The sequence below is a fragment of the Amblyomma americanum genome, chromosome 1, assembly GCF_052857255.1.
Source record: "Amblyomma americanum isolate KBUSLIRL-KWMA chromosome 1, ASM5285725v1, whole genome shotgun sequence".
Lineage (NCBI taxonomy): Eukaryota > Metazoa > Arthropoda > Arachnida > Ixodida > Ixodidae > Amblyomma > Amblyomma americanum.
The window spans coordinates 234,015,917-234,032,045 of NC_135497.1; the positions used below are offsets into that span (position 1 = coordinate 234,015,917).

The 16,129-nt window shown below is 51.8% G+C and overlaps 1 pseudogene; it reads right to left on the bottom strand.

The window, feature by feature from the left end:
- Positions 1–12,055: 12,055 nt before the first annotated feature.
- On the bottom strand, positions 12,056–12,221 carry LOC144116747 (U2 spliceosomal RNA; annotated as a pseudogene).
- Between the last annotated feature and the right edge of the window lie 3,908 nt (positions 12,222–16,129).

Here is a 16,129-nt window from a genome sequence, read left to right on the forward strand (position 1 = left end):
CCTTTCTCGAAGAGCGGAGAGGCCCATCACAAAAAGGTGCATCGGCATTCTTTGCTGATCAAAACTCAATGCAGCAGATGCATTGTGCGTGGATATCTGATGCATAAATGTTGATACCAGGAGTTCTACGAGAAGGACGACGTGTAAAAACAGGGAGGTCTTGCTTTCAGATGAAATCCTCTTCTTAATAAAATGACATTTCCAAAAAGGGGCCTCTTCACGGCACGAATATTGAGCACAAAAAATTAAGTACTGCTGCTAAGGAGACAATACTGAGTAGCTAATCTGTATTAACCTCCTTACCATGGTTTAAAGACAATATATTTCTAACGTAGCCTCGCTCTGTTTCTCTGCAAACAAAGTTGAAACGGCGAATTTAAGGAAAAATCCTCTGCTTGCACCAGCTCTATCGCCAGGCTCGACTGCGCATCACACTACATTTTCCTTTCTGCATCTCGCGTCTACTAGTACTGCCGAGTCATGATTCAACATGCTGTGAAGACCCCCATAATGCGCAGGTCCACACGGGACGGAGAGGCAAAGAGACACCGTATGGCTCAGTTTAAACAAACAGGTATATTCAATAATTACACATGATTAAGATTATACATCAGAGGCTGGGGCGTCCGAGCTTACGTGCCGACGACTTCATGGGGGCGATGGAGTGGCTCCGGAGTTGGGCTCGAGCGGTTGCTGGCAGAAGCTGCACGCCGTCGGGCTTCGGCGCTGAAGGACCTCTTGGCGAACGATGTCGTCCTGAGCGTGTATGCAGTAGAATTTCAATAGTCGTCCGTTTCTTCGAGGATGGTTCACAAACCCTTCCTCTAGTGTCGTTCGGCTTGGAAGATGAACAGGAGGCGAGCTTGTAGATGATGACAGCAGAGCATAATTTTACAACATACATATACAGAGAGTTAAACTGGAAAAAGCAGAACTGAATTTACAAAAGAACCAACTTTGCACTACTTTACTCATCGACCGGGCAGGTTAGTGCCTAAGTAGCATCACATTACATGCTAAGCATGGAGCCCCAGCTCAGACTGGACTGCATCCGTTTACATGTGCTTTTAAGCACTTGATTAACAAAGGACTAAGGGCGGTCATTTCCAGTGGCCCGCCCAAAGCATCAATTCTCCAATCCAAAATAACATGCGAGATGGGGACCACCCCTTGGGTTGGGCTTAGCCTCGACCCCAGAGTCTGTTAACAATACAAACTAAATAAACAACAAAAACGCCACCACTCTCTCTCAAGTGAGAGTATACACAGGCTCTCTCTTCGGAGCTAATTCACTAGCGCCTGTCTTTCCACATTCTTGGCGAGTACTGCCTGTCCGCCATGACAGGTGTCCGTCACGGCCCTTCTGGGAATGCGCGTTTGTTCACGAGGCACGGCGGGAAGCTGTGGGTGCCTTCCCGGCGATAGCCCACAAAGAAAGGGGAAGGAGGGAAAGAATGTTGTCTTCGCGGTAGAGCATAGCGTCGGCTGTGGTACGGCGCCCTCTGGCCCGCTGACAGCTCCCTTGTCCTGGAATGTGCCCGGAAATTGGGGAGGATAAAGCCTGTTTCCCCGGGGCGGCGGCGGGTCCGGTTGTTCTGGTCGTCACTCAAAGAGCATGGCTGGGTAATTGATGATGCCGCTGTCACGGGTCTCCGTCTACGCCGCGCCGTCGAACGTGGATCCTCGTAGCACACACGGAATGTCACACTCGCTCACCCTCCAGAAGAATGTTCTCCGAACATATGAGTCCACGCAGCTCCCCTTGTCTTTCTGAATCGCCTCGCACAGTGCGTCCGACAAAAACACTTTTCGCTGCACTCAACACCACTGCACAACACCATATGCCTCCGCTGTCAATACTGGCGTCTCCAGGGGCAGCACTGATCTTCTTTTACAGATAAACATGAAACTCAGCACCCAAGCCTCTCCTTTCTAGTCCAAACTGGACGAAATAAATTTACCACAGTTACAAAGGAGCTTCCACTTCTAGCACGATCACGGCACAGACAAAAATATAGATAACGAAAGGAAGTAGGGCAGGTTCTGCATGCGCTCCGCATGCTCTCCTGTGAAGGTGTTACTTAATGACCGAAAGGTTTAACTACCAACTCCGATAACTTAACACATAAGCACATAGCAATGTTATGAGCTGCGGCATTACACAATTCTAACCAGTTCACAACTCCGCTCTGTTTACGCCATTAGTCCGACTTAGCTTTCCGATTTCGCAGCGGATATCGGCCTTCATGAGTCATACTAAGTAAGTCTGTGCCCCTTTGTCTGCTTTGGGACTCGCGAGGGCTCGTGGCAGGAGCCTCTCCTGGCGTTATCTGCGCGGCAACCTCGCGCGCTTCTTCTTCTAGCAATGCATGAAGTAAATCCGGTGGCATTCCGGCCGTCACCTCGGGCGCCTGCCGAACAAATGCAGGAGAGGGCGTTTCTTGCGAACTATCTGCGCGCTCCGCTTCACTTCTGTCCCCATCAAAATCCGCGCTTTCCTTTTCCTCATTTCGTGAATACTGAACCGGTGCCGACTTGAGGCGATTTGCGTGTATCCTTATCAAACGCCGGTTCACGTCTCGGACTCTGAAGTTTACCGGAGAAAGCTTCTCGACAACCTCGCACGGTCCTCTCCACTTCGTCTGGAACTTACGAGCTAGCCCAATCTGCCTTTGGCAGTTTTCAATGTACACGCTGTCCCCCACATCAAACGGCGCGTCTCTAGCACTGCGATCGTGCACCTCCTTCCTGCGCTTCGCCGCTTTCTTTAAGGCCTCCTTTGCGATGTCCCTCGCCACTTGCAAGCGCGATTCTAGCTCCACCTTATAGTCGTCCAGTGAAGCGTATGGGACACGACGGGGGCCCTCTGGCACTTCACTAGGCTGGTCCGGGTCTCGGCCGTAGAGAAGAAAGAATGGCGATTCGCCCGTGCTCTCGTGTGCTGCGGAATTGTAGGCAAACATTGCATACGGGAGCCACAAATCCCAGTCCCGCTGGTCGCGCGAAACAAAATGCGACAGGAACCCGGCCACGGTTTGGTTCAGTCGCTCCACCGCGCCGTTGCAAGCCGGATGGTACGGTGTTGTCTGCTTCTTAGCGATCTTAAGCAGCTCGCAAACTCTCCTCATTAGCTGCGACACGAAGTTCGTTCCCCGATCTGTCAAGAGTTGCCTCGGGGGTCCATGTCGGAGCACGATCTGTTCGACAAATGCTCTTGCAACCGTGTCTGCCTTCTGATCTGGGAGTGCTACCGCTTCCGCGTATTTTGAAAGGTGATCGACAAATACTAAAATGTACTTGTTTCCGGAAGTGGTCGCGGGCAATGGGCCCATTATGTCCATACCTGTCCGCTCGAAGGGAGCCGAAACCTCAGAGAACGGCTGAATTGGAGCTGGTCTTCGTCCCTTGGGTGTTTTTCTTTCGAGACAAGAATGACACTTCGCACAGTAGTCTCTAACATCCTGTCGCATGCCACTCCAAAAGTACAAACGCTCCACACGCCTGCGTGTCTTCGCTACGCCAAAATGACCGGCGCATGGCGCATCGTGAAACGCGCGAAGAACCCTTTCTGTCCATGACCGAGGTATGACGACTCTCTCCCAAGCGGTTTTCTCTAATCTCCCTTTCCTGGTTGGCCTCGTGCGCCGACACAGGGTGCCGTCTTTGTCAATGAAATAACCTAGCTGTTCGGGGTGAGACGGTGCGCCCTCTAAGCTTTCGATTATTCGCTTCAGGTCAGGATCTTTGCACTGCTCTGTGCGTAATTCGGCGGGGTCGACTACGGGGACAAACTCATCTATAGCTGCCACGGCAGCTGTGCGGCTGAGTGCATCAGCATTCAGATGTGTCTTTCCTGACTTGTGCTCAACTTCAAAGCAGTATTCCTGCAGGTGTAGATTCTATCTAGCGAGTCGCGAGCTAGGGTCCCTGACACTCATCACCCATTTCAGAGGATGGCAGTCTGTGACTAGCTTGAATTTGCGGCCGTAAAGGTAGCATCTGAAGTGCTTTACTGCCCAGACAACGGCGAGGCACTCCCTTTCCGTAGCTCCGTACTTTTGCTCTTTGGGGCTCAGCTGTCGGCTAGCAAAAGCAACGGGATGTTCTTTGCCCTCGATAACCTGAGATAGCACGGCACCCACTGCGAACATTGACGCATCTGAGGCCATAACGAAGGGCAAATTAAAATCCGGGTGGCGCAACAGCGGTGCACTCATTAGCTTCCTTTTCAGGGCCCCAAAAGCATTCTCCGCGTTTTCGTCCCAGCGAAAGGCGACATTTTTGGCGGTTAAGGCGGTGAGCGGCTTAGCGAGCTTGGCGAACTCCTCTATGTGCCTTCGGTAGTAACCGATCAGGCCGAGAAACTGCCGGACCTGGCGGACGCTAGTCGGGGATGGAAAATCCGAGACACACCTTAGTTTCTCAGGGTCCGGTCGCACGCCGTCAGCTGAAACAACGTGCCCGAGGTATTTCACCTCGTTTTTGAGGAATTGGCACTTAGAGGGCTTCAGCTTGAGACCCGCTCCTCTTAGTCGCACCAAAACCTGCTCAATATCGCGCAAATGGTTCTCAAAACTGTCACTGTATATGATAATGTCATCCATATACACGAAGCACAGCCTCCCCACAAGACCTGCCAGGATAACATCAGCGGTTCTCTGCCAGACAGCAGGGCTGTTGGCCAGACCCATCGGCATTCTTTTCCATTCATAGTGCCCTGAGGGCGTGTTGAATGCCGTTTTCTCGGCATCTGCCGGATCCATTGCTATCTGCCAGAATCCCGCCGCCATGTCCACTACCGTGAAGTACCTGGCAGAGCCCAGCTGAGAAAGCGTCTCCTGTATATTGGGGATGGGGTATGGATCGATGCGAGTTACGGCATTTAGTTTGCGGTAGTCCACTACCAATCGATACGAGCCATCTGGCTTTTCCACCAATAGTGCTGGTGCTCCCCAGGGTGACTTTGAGTGTTCGACAATGCCGCGATCAATCAGGTCCTGCACCTGCCGCTCCATCTCCTCACGTTGGGAGTAAGGAATCCTGTACGCACGCTGGTAAACGGGCGATGAAGTGCCGGTTTCTATACTGTGCTTTATAACGCCACAGCAGCCCAAATCCAGGTTGGACGCGGCGAATACCTCCGAGTAGTCGTTCAGCAAACCAGCCAGAGCCTCCCTCTCCCTGGATTTTACGTGAGAAAGATCGAACGACACCTTTGGAGCAGCCGAAGGACTAGCATGCTCTACAGTTGCGAGTACCGTATCGGTGGGCTCACGTTGCTCTATCGCAGAGGTGAAGAAAGCCAATGTTTTGTTCTTGGGAAGGCTCAGTGGCTGCTGGCTACAGTTAACCACCCGTAGGGGCACTCTGTGGGCGTCATTAACTGTCACGAGGCACGCGGCTGCCTTCAGGCCATTGCTGAGAGAGTCGACCGGCTCAAGCACTCCCACGGCGCCGCTCTCTACATCTGAAGGCACAAAGGCGTACAAAATGTGCTCCGACCAAGGAAGGACGACCGCCTCCTCGACCAGCCGGACGGCAACCCGCGAATATACCTTCTCCAATGATCCCACTGTTTGACGGGTGTCAATATCGGTAATGCGAATCTCAGCCCCTCTCCTGTTCAAAAACGGAACTTTTGAGCCGCCCGCATTAACCTCTTCCTCAGAGAATGAGACTACTACCTTCCCTTTTCTCAAAAAATGCTGCCCTAATATACCTGACACTCCGTTTGGCAGAGACACCGTGTCCGGGCATACGTAGCAGTGGTGCTCCAATGCAATTCCGCCGAGAGAGAAGTGTAACCGGTAGAGTCCACTTATGCCAAGAAGATCCCCCGTTATTCCTACAAATTTGGTTGCCATACCACCAGACGCTTCCAACACCTCGCGGTCCCCCTTCCTTCGAAGCGTGTTAAAACTGCTCTCCTTAAGCAATGTCACCTTTGACCCCGTATCTATCAACAATTCCATGCAACAACCATTTAACTTGCAACGCACAACAGGGCATGCCTCGTCGGCCACACAAACTACCACCACCTCATCATCTACTGCTCCCTCCCCACGCTCCTCAGGCTGGGGAGGACTAACTAGTTTTTTGTCTCGGTATCTGGAGCCCCGCTGTCGGCTTGCTTAGGGCGTGTGTCGCCTGCTTCTCTTTGTGGCTCCCCACGGCGCACGTTTTGGCAGAACCTGGCGTGTGTCCGCGACCCTGGCAAGCGAAGCATACGATTTCTTCAAAATCTCGCATACCGCGCCTGTAGCTTTGTGGCGGTCTCCGGTTTCCAGCGAATGGGCGCTGTTGAGCGCGCGCTTCAACCTGGCGTTCTACCTGCTGAGTTAGCAGCTGTTCCAAGCGATCTAACCGCTCTGTCAAGAGAGCAACCTCAGGGTTGAGCACCGCTCTCTCTATGACGCGTACTCTCGCTGCGGCTGTCGTTAACGCCTCATTTCGTTCCTCATCCAATGCGGCCTCCACGGCTTGGTCGAAATTGCTCGGCTTGCGCGAGAGCACGAACCGGCGCACGGGGTCTTGCAGACCAGCCACGAACAAAGCGGTCATTTCCTCTTTAAGTATATCCTCCGCGTATTTCTTCCTTAGCTGGTCTCCTTCCTCCTCCCTGCTTAACGTATCGCGTGCTAGGCGCTGAAGCCGCGACGCAAATGTTCGCACGTCCCCCCCTACCATCTGTCCGGCGTCACGGAACCTCTGTACCCGCACGTGACGTGGTTCAGTGTCGAAATGCTCAAACGCGAGCTTCTTAAATTCCGCAAATGATTTTGTGGATTTTACCTTTTCGTCTCGCCAGGCAAAATCATGAGCAGCTCCTGCCATCTTACACCTCGCCATTCCCAGCATTTGAGCATCGGACCATCCCCCCATTTTCCCAATCTCTTCTAGCATGGAAAAGAAATCGCAGATTGGAACCCCTGTCTTATCTCCCGTAAACGTCGGAATGACGCTTCCTAATGCCAGCATGCTTGCTCCGAGCGACGGCTGTGGAGTGGGAGCTCCCTCAGATACAGTCATTTTTTTTTTCAAGCCCTCCAGTGCCTCAAGCCTCTCAAATGGGGGTAAAAGTCCCACAATCAGTCCCGTGATTCCCTTTTGATTACAATTTTGAAGTCATGAATGTCACAGCATTCAGAGGACATCTGCTTTTGAGACCCCACTTCTGACACCAGTGTGAAGACCCCCATAATGCGCAGGTCCACACGGGACGGAGAGGCAAAGAGACACCGTATGGCTCAGTTTAAACAAACAGGTATATTCAATAATTACACATGATTAAGATTATACATCAGAGGCTGGGGCGTCCGAGCTTACGTGTCGACGACTTCATGGGGGCGATGGAGTGGCTCCGGAGTTGGGCTCGAGCGGTTGCTGGCAGAAGCTGCACGCCGTCGGGCTTCGGCGCTGAAGGCCCTCTTGGCGAACGATGTCGTCCTGAGCGTGTATGCAGTAGAATTTCAATAGTCGTCCGTTTCTTCGAGGATGGTTCACAAACCCTTCCTCTAGTGTCGTTCGGCTTGGAAGATGAACAGGAGGCGAGCTTGTAGATGATGACAGCAGAGCATAATTTTACAACATACATATACAGAGAGTTAAACTGGAAAAAGCAGAACTGAATTTACAAAAGAACCAACTTTGCACTACTTTACTCATCGACCGGGCAGGTTAGTGCCTAAGTAGCATCACATTACATGCTAAGCATGGAGCCCCAGCTCAGACTGGACTGCATCCGTTTACATGTGCTTTTAAGCACTTGATTAACAAAGGACTAAGGGCGGTCATTTCCAGTGGCCCGCCCAAAGCATCAATTCTCCAATCCAAAATAACATGCGAGATGGGGACCACCCCTTGGGTTGGGCTTAGCCTCGACCCCAGAGTCTGTTAACAATACAAACTAAATAAACAACAAAAACGCCACCACTCTCTCTCAAGTGAGAGTATACACAGGCTCTCTCTTCGGAGCTAATTCACTAGCGCCTGTCTTTCCACATTCTTGGCGAGTACTGCCTGTCCGCCATGACAGGTGTCCGTCACGGCCCTTCTGGGAATGCACTTTTGTTCACGAGGCACGGCGGGAAGCTGTGGGTGCCTTCCCGGCGATAGCCCACAAAGAAAGGGGAAGGAGGTAAAGAATGTTGTCTTCGCGGTAGCGCATAGCGTCGGCTGTGGTACGGCGCGCTCTGGCCCGCTGACAGCTCCCTTGTCCTGGAATGTGCCCGGAAATTGGGGAGGATAAAGCCTGTTTCCCCGGGGCGGCGGCGGGTCCGGTTGTTCTGGTCGTCACTCAAAGAGCATGGCTGGGTAATTGATGATGCCGCTGTCACGGGTCTCCGTCTACGCCGCGCCGTCGAACGTGGATCCTCGTAGCACACACGGAATGTCACAATGCTTAGCATGGTTTGTATCAGCTACGATTTCATTTAAACGCTATATAAGCTCTTGTATGAAAGCTTTAATTGCCAAGTCACTGAAATCCGAGACCTGAACTGTATAGTACCAACACTGCTTAATCATAGAATCAAGACGTGATAGTCACATTTATGTAGTAGCTGTGCTTCCAAGTTGCAAGCCGCAAGAACTCCCTTGAATGCTCTAGTTTTACAATTTCTCAAAAAAGTTACTAGTGGAAAGTAGCAGTTTATGAGGGAAGGGAAATATTTCATGTTTTCATGTCACACAGGCGGCGCTGAGCAAAATGCGGGAGCGCTGCTGTTGCCGAGCTGAGGTAGCAGCTGGGCATACGATTCTTAAAAGCACAAGTAAAATAAAAATTTTCCTGAATATCTCCTCTTTTCACAATGAATCCATGAGGTCATCTTCTCGTTAACAGCTCTCGAGTACACAGAAGCAACTTTGAGAGTACAAGACGTCACTTAGAAACCAAAATTAAAAAAAATGTAAGCTGATGTGGTGACGCAGGAGATACGCCTGAGCATAAGGACCTGCCGGTCGCTTCTGGCGAGAAATGAATACGCTTGGAGCAGTCTTGACGTCCGTTTTCTAATTTGCATTCAAAGGCACGTAATCTTTAAGGATAAAGAGAGAAACCTGCCAGCGACTAGTGCCCGACGCGGTGGCTAAGTCGCCGTGACGTTCGGCCGCTGAGCCCAACGTCGCACGATCGAATATCGGCCGCTGCTGCCGCACGTCAATGAAGACAAAATGCAAACATGCCCTTGTACTCTGTGAAGTAAGCAGTACACGCTAGAGAACCTCAGGCGATCCAAATTAACGAGCCCTCCACTGCGGTGTCTCTCATAGCCAGTGTGCAGCTTTCAGACGTTAAACATCGCTGCCATGCCATACCACACTATACCATACCATACCATGCCATACCATACCATACCATACGAGCAAGTAATATAGAAGACTTTATTCTACATCGTGGTTCCGTCGTCTCGAGGACGCCCCGTTCGGCTCCACAGAGAGAGGAAAACTAGGAGGGATCGTCACGCGTCAGTTTTCAAGAATCCATACGGTACCCGCCGCGGTGGCTCAGTGGTTAGGGCGCTCGACTACAGATCCGGAGTTCCCGGGTTCGAACCCGACCGCGGCGGCTGCGTTTTTATGGAGGAAAAACGCTAAGGCGCCCGTGTGCTGTGCGATATCAGTGCACGTTAAAGATCCCCAGGTGGTCGAAATTATTCCGGAGCCCTCCACTACGGCACCTCCTTCTTCCTTTCTTCTTTCACTCCCTCATCCCTTCCCTTACGGCGCGGTTCAGGTGTCCAACGATATATGACACAGATACTGCGCCATTTCCTTTCCCCAAAAACCAATTATTATTATTAATATTAGAAGCCATACGGAACCCCTCGGTATGTAGCCACGAAGCTACGCAAGCAGTTGTCCACTGCAGTAGCCCAACCCGGGCGCCACCACGTCCAGAGAAAAAATTTTGTGGCGGCCGCAGCGACCGCATTGCGCAGTGAGCGGGATAGCAACGAGGACCTGTTGCAATATAAATCAGCCATTCAAGTCTAGAATGGGCCCCTCCCTCCTATCTCTTTGTTTGCTTTATCCACGGCTTGTGCGAGGTAAACCGAATTCGCAGCGCTTCGATGCTGTTTCTTCTGCCGAGTTGTAATGTTGAAAACTAGTGTATAATCATCCGATGCATGGAAAATTAATATGAGAATGTAGAGCTTTGGGGGGAAAATTTAGATGATTTTTTTTTGTTTAAATGGTACAATTTTTAACACCTGCCGCGGCGTCTCAGTAGTTAGGGCGCCCGGCTACTGAGCTGGAGTTATTGGGTTCGAACCCGGCCGCGGCGGCCGCGTTTCTATGGAGGACAAATACAAAAGGCGCCCGTGGGCTGTGCGATGTCAGTACACGTTAAAGATCCCCAGGTGGTCGAAATTATTCCGTAGCCCTCCACTACGGCACCTCTCTCTTACTTTCTTTTTTCACTCCCTCCTTTACCCTTTTTTTACGGCGCGGTTCAGGTGTCCAACGATATATGAGACAGATACTGTGCCATTTCCTTTCCCCCCAAAACCAATTATAAGTGACCCACGTTCGGAAGGTACCTGAGACACTCAAAACTATGGTTTGGCCCACCCCCAAAATTCGGGTGGCATACCGTGCTTTCGCCCAATATTTCGTGCATATGAATATTAAACCAGCAGCGACTGTTTCGTAACGAGAGTTACACTGGGGTTACTAGTCGAACATTTCGCGGCACATGGGAGAGGAAAGTTGTGCGCTTCCGCCGTCACCATGGCAACCGAAAAGGAGCAAAGTGTGGCGTGCGCTTCTCCGGTCGCCTCGGCCGCGCGCCCGCTCCACCGTCAAAGCCAAGCCTGAACTCACGCGGATGAGCAATTCTGCGCATACGCCGATACCATGGTAACCAGAGAGACCCCACAGCTGCGCCGCGTTCTTCGTCCCCGCATCGCCGCACGCCGCTCTGTCACCCCAACCCCGCGTCGAGTGCGCAGCATTCCGTATAAAAGGCGGAGATGTAATAGGCATCTGTATCAGAACGTTTTACACGCATGCAGAGAATGAGAGTCCAGCCGCTGTTAAACGGCGGTAGATACAAGAGAGATTAACTCTTCAGATCCTGATGTATTCGCCTCGCAGTTGGCTTGAACCAAATAAGAGCACTGGAGTCAGTGTATACGTGAAACAAGGTATCACCGCTGCCAGACATCTCCCTTCGATAGCGGTGAATAATGATGAAGCCTGCTGTGTTGGGCTTCTGGAAAGCGGCATTATCATACAAGGAGTCTACGTGGTACCGGGAACATCTGTGAAGCAGACGATTGATGTGGTTGCAACGTGTACACCAGCCTATGGCACGGTTTCACAGTTGTGTGTGGCTTTGGGTGATTTCTACAGGAAACAGGACTCTCTAGTCAGTGTATGAAAGAAAAGTTTGATTTTAATTTAGCTTCAGACCCTCACGTGCAGACTACACAACGGGGAACTTCTATAGAGCTTGTATACTAAAGAGTCTCTACCAAACCGAAATACTGTATCGACAAAATTGTGTACGTGAAACAAGGTATCACTGCTGCTAGACATCTCCCTTCGACCGCGGTGAATAATGGCGTAACCTGCTGTGTTGGGCTTCTGGAAAGCGACATTATCATACAAGGAATCTACGTGGTACCGGGAACATCTGTCAAGCAGAAATAGACCGCTGTATGCTACTTATAAGATCATGGGGGTCTTCGTCTCTGTCGAGCAAAGTGAATCAAAGATGTGTATACCCAATATCTCTCATTGCTAAACATATAGTGACCACAACACGCTCAGCCAGGGAAACGTACCTCTCCCTACGTATATTCTGGAATAGCCGAGCTGAGCCACAGCCAATTTTTTAGTGCGAAAACAAGTCTAGCCGCACTCCCTGGGCTAATAATAATAATATAATTGATTTTTGGGGAAAGGTCTGTCTGTTGCTGCCAGGAAGAAAGAAAAGGAAAGTGCACAGGCCTGCTCACTGGCTCAAGCCGAGCCACAATCGCTACCACGTGCAGATAATAGGAGAGTTGAAAGATGGGACAGAGAGACAGGATAGTGAAGACGCGATAAAGACAAGGCCGATTCCGGAGGTAGTGCAATACCGGGCCAACCGGTGGCAGGAGTGAAGCATCCTTCAAACTCTCCGCCAAATTTCCAAAAATAAGTCCAATTGAACCAGCAACAGATACTCTACGGGATCCGGACATTCACACTCCTTTTTTTGGGGAAAGGAAATGGCGGAGTATCGGTCTCACATCTTGGCGGACGCCTAAACCGCGCCTTAAGGGAAGGGATAAAGGAGAAAGTGAAAAAGGAAAGGAAGAAAGAGGTGAAGAGGTGCCGTAATGGAAGGGCTCCAAATTTAGACCACCTGAGAATATTTAACGTGCACTGACATCGCACAGCAACCGGGCGCCTTATGGCGCGTTCACACTTGGACATTCGGCGGCAAGAGCGAGCGGAATCCGCTGCCGCGGCAGAGATTCCGCCGGAATACCCAGTGGAAAGCCCGATCGGCCAAGGACCGAATTCTGCCGCCGGAAAAAAATCCGCCGAATCTCGTCAGCCAATCGGAAGGCGAGTACGAAGTTGAATTCCGGCTGCGACAAACATGGCGGCGCCCTTCGATGCAGGGCGCCTCACCTCGGACTCAATTCGTCGTTGTTGCGGCCTTTTTCAGTGCGTTCACTGGCCATAAATGGGACACCGGTCCATCGCTTCGTCTCACCTCACCTATAAGTAAACATTTATATAATAAATTTGCTTTATTTTTTATTTTGGGTGACGATTTTTCCCCTTTTAGGCTTAAGGTGGGCGTCGGTTTGTTGACAACAGTGGTTCCCCTCCTCACCACCAGATAGCGACACTAGGCTAAACTTATCGTTTAAAAAGTTCGACTGTTACAAATGGCGTAACGTCCGGCAAATAGCTGCATTTAGCGTACGTAAGTGTGCACACGGTTTTGGTACGCAGACAGCATCGATTATCCACTCGCCATATCTGTGTACGCCGTGAGCAGACGACATACAGACGCTGAGCGGCGACGCCGTGGCCATCCAGTTGAAAAATACACCAGGATGTTGTGGTGTGGTCTGGTGTTTTCTGGTGTGAACACCAGACAGTTTTAGTGTGTTGTACTGTTTACACCAGACTGGTTTGGTGTGCGGTGGTGTGCACATCCTAGTGTGTTAGTGTGTTTTGATGGGCACACCAGACTGGTTTGGTGTGTGCTGGTGTGCACATCCTAGTGTGTTAGTGTGTTTTGATGTGCACACCAGGGTGGTTTGGTGTGTGCTGGTGTACATATCCTAGTGTGTTAAGGTCTGTTCGATTCTCCTGCACTGCCTGCACCAGTTCTGTAAAGTTCCGCAGCGGTGCCATGGCGGTGCCGTGAGCGTGCAGCGCCAGTTCCAGCAGTTCAAGTGCTGCCTACTTCCAAAACGAATGGTCGAGTGCAGGCCTGGTCGTCTGGGGGAAATCCGACTGCCCGTGGCCCCCCCTGCTGCCGGATACGGGCCGGTGTAGTTTCGGCTACTATAGGCTTTGTTCCGGTGCAACGCCAGCGGTGGGGATGGGTTGTCCGGGGCCCATCCTCTTGGGAGCTGCAGCGACTCCCACGGCCATGAGGGCCAGCCGAATCGTGAGGTCCGTTGTCTGTGCGGAGGCAGGCCTGGAGGCAGACCAGGTTGGACCCACGAAATCCGGTAGAAAGGAATGTCAAAAGTCAAAAACCTCCGCTCACGGGAACGTGCACGGCTACTAATGCTCGGTTTCTGGCTACGAAGAGGTCAGGTCCGCGCGGTAGCGTGCCGACGCACGGTTTCTGGCTACATAGAGGCCAGGTCCGCGCGGGGGTTCCGACAGCCCGAGCTCCTCGGAATCGATGTCCTCGGGGAAGCAGTCTCATTGCGGATCTCTTATGATGGGTTGGCATATTGCGGACGCCGAGGCTGACCCGGTCTTGGGGACCACTGGGGAAGCCGAGGTAGAGGGTGTGCAGTAGGACCAGTGCGAAAACCGTCGATGTGTGGAGTACCGGTGGAGTAGGCCCGGCTTATCTCACCCTTTGCCCGATTCTTGGTTCGTGGCCCGGGCGCCCGGCCTTGAATACTCCCTCCTCAGTAGGCGTGGAGCAAGCAAGGGGAGGAAATAAGTGCATGGTGGTTGGAAGGTAGCACAGGTGGGTCCCCCAGGGTTACCGGGTTTTGGTGCCGAAGGCCAAGCGCCGATAGGCTGACGACCTGGGCCTCTGTTGGCCGGACCACACCACACACACTTCCAGAGTCTGAAAAACCGCGAAACACAGTCGACGGCTAGTAACCGGCCGGTCCAATCCAACCCTTAAAATCGTGGAGGAGCAGGTGGCTGTGGTCCCCAAGTTAGGAATTTTTTTTTTCTTCCTTTCCTGTCTCCGACGGTCGGAGCCAGTGGGTGGTCGCGCATCCCGTGGGGGAGCCGCACCATTGGAAAAGCTCGATGCCCTACCTGCCCTGGCCAGGCGGGCCAGAAATGGAGTCGATGTCAAACGAAGGATCAGAGCAAAATCTCGCTGTCCCCATTCCCACCCCATTTAACATAACCCTTTCCCAGCTCCAATTTCCCATACCCTATATCCCACCCCCTCCGCTACGTCCTAGGGGAGATCAGGGGAGTCTCCCCGGGCCCGTTCCCCCGGCGATGGGTCGCTTGTAGCATTTCCCCCCTTTTCTTTTATTTTTCCACCTACGGGTGGCAAAACGATGGATTGCCTTCGGGCCTTTTCATTTATTTTACGATTGGGTCAAGCCTGTTATACGTCAGTGGTGCAGGCAGGAGCTTATTGGTTTACATTCTTTTTATGGCAGCTCCACCATACTATATGCTAGCCTTGGCGTCGCCACTAAATTGCAGCCAGCAGCGTGGCGCCCAAATCAACGGCCGCCAACATCCCGAACCGCGTGAAGAATTTTTAAACAGCACATCGCAGCGAAGTGTTGCCATGAATCAGTCTCGATGCAACCTTGCGGTATCTAAGCGAAACGCACGTGTGTTCTTTTACTGAACACGACTGAGGTGCGCGCGCGCCGACTTGCATGCTAAGCGGTTGTGAGTACTAACCGGCTTTGAGTACTAATATAACTGTATTAGTAGAAAGAATCGATAGACGCCGGTTACGGGTCCGTCGAGAGCACGATGGTCGAGAGATGCAAGGTGCCGGCGAGGGCCGCCGTCCCCACCTCCGTCGTCGCCTTCTCGGGTGGCCACTCACGTTCCATGAGAGTCGGCGGGCCCGTGTGAGGCACTGTTGTCATCGACGAGTGGAATAATTTGAGTATGTCCGCCGTTTATCGCAAAGCGCAAGCCATTGTCGCGCAAGCCGTCGTCTGCTTCCATGGCGGCTGCAGCTGCACCATTTCGGCCCCGACCATTGAGGAGGTGCACAGTTTTCCTGCACTTTCCTGAACTAGACCTGCACGACGTCTGCACTTTTTTTAAACGAATGGCGTCGTGCAGACGGCGCCATCTTGCACCGCTGAAACGAATGGCGAAGTGCAGCACCGCGAGAACCAATTCACGAAGTGCAGGCGAATCGAACGGACCTTTAGTGTGTTGTGATGTGCACACCAGGGTGGGTTGGTGTGGTCTAGTGTGCACACCAGACTAAAGTGCACATCAGAGCGCTGGTGTTGGTAGCGTGCACATCAGAGAGGTGGTGTTTCTTGAGTATGTAACACTGCCGACAGAAGCGAATTTATTCGCTCTGTTTGGATCATGAGCAGCTCAGCATAATTGTACAATAGATATGCAAGCAATTACTGCACACCATTAAATAATAATTTAATTATATAGAAATAATTATATGTCGAATATCACGGTGAATTACACGGCGTCAGGAAATATCTGAAGATTGAATATGACGCGCCAATGCAACATCGAGTGCCTTTGAGGGGCTGATTATGGTCATTTTAAAACACGGAGGCGCGAAGCGCCTTAGTCTAACAGCAATTTTGTAGCAGTTCGCAGTAATTATTTGCCATGACACGCGCCAGCGCCTAGTGTGCTTCCCAACGCCGTTCAAATCCAGCGCGCTGCTTCTAGGTCACGTGGCAGGAAACAGCAAACACTCCTCTTTATCCTCTCTCTCTCGCCCCGCCGCTGCACC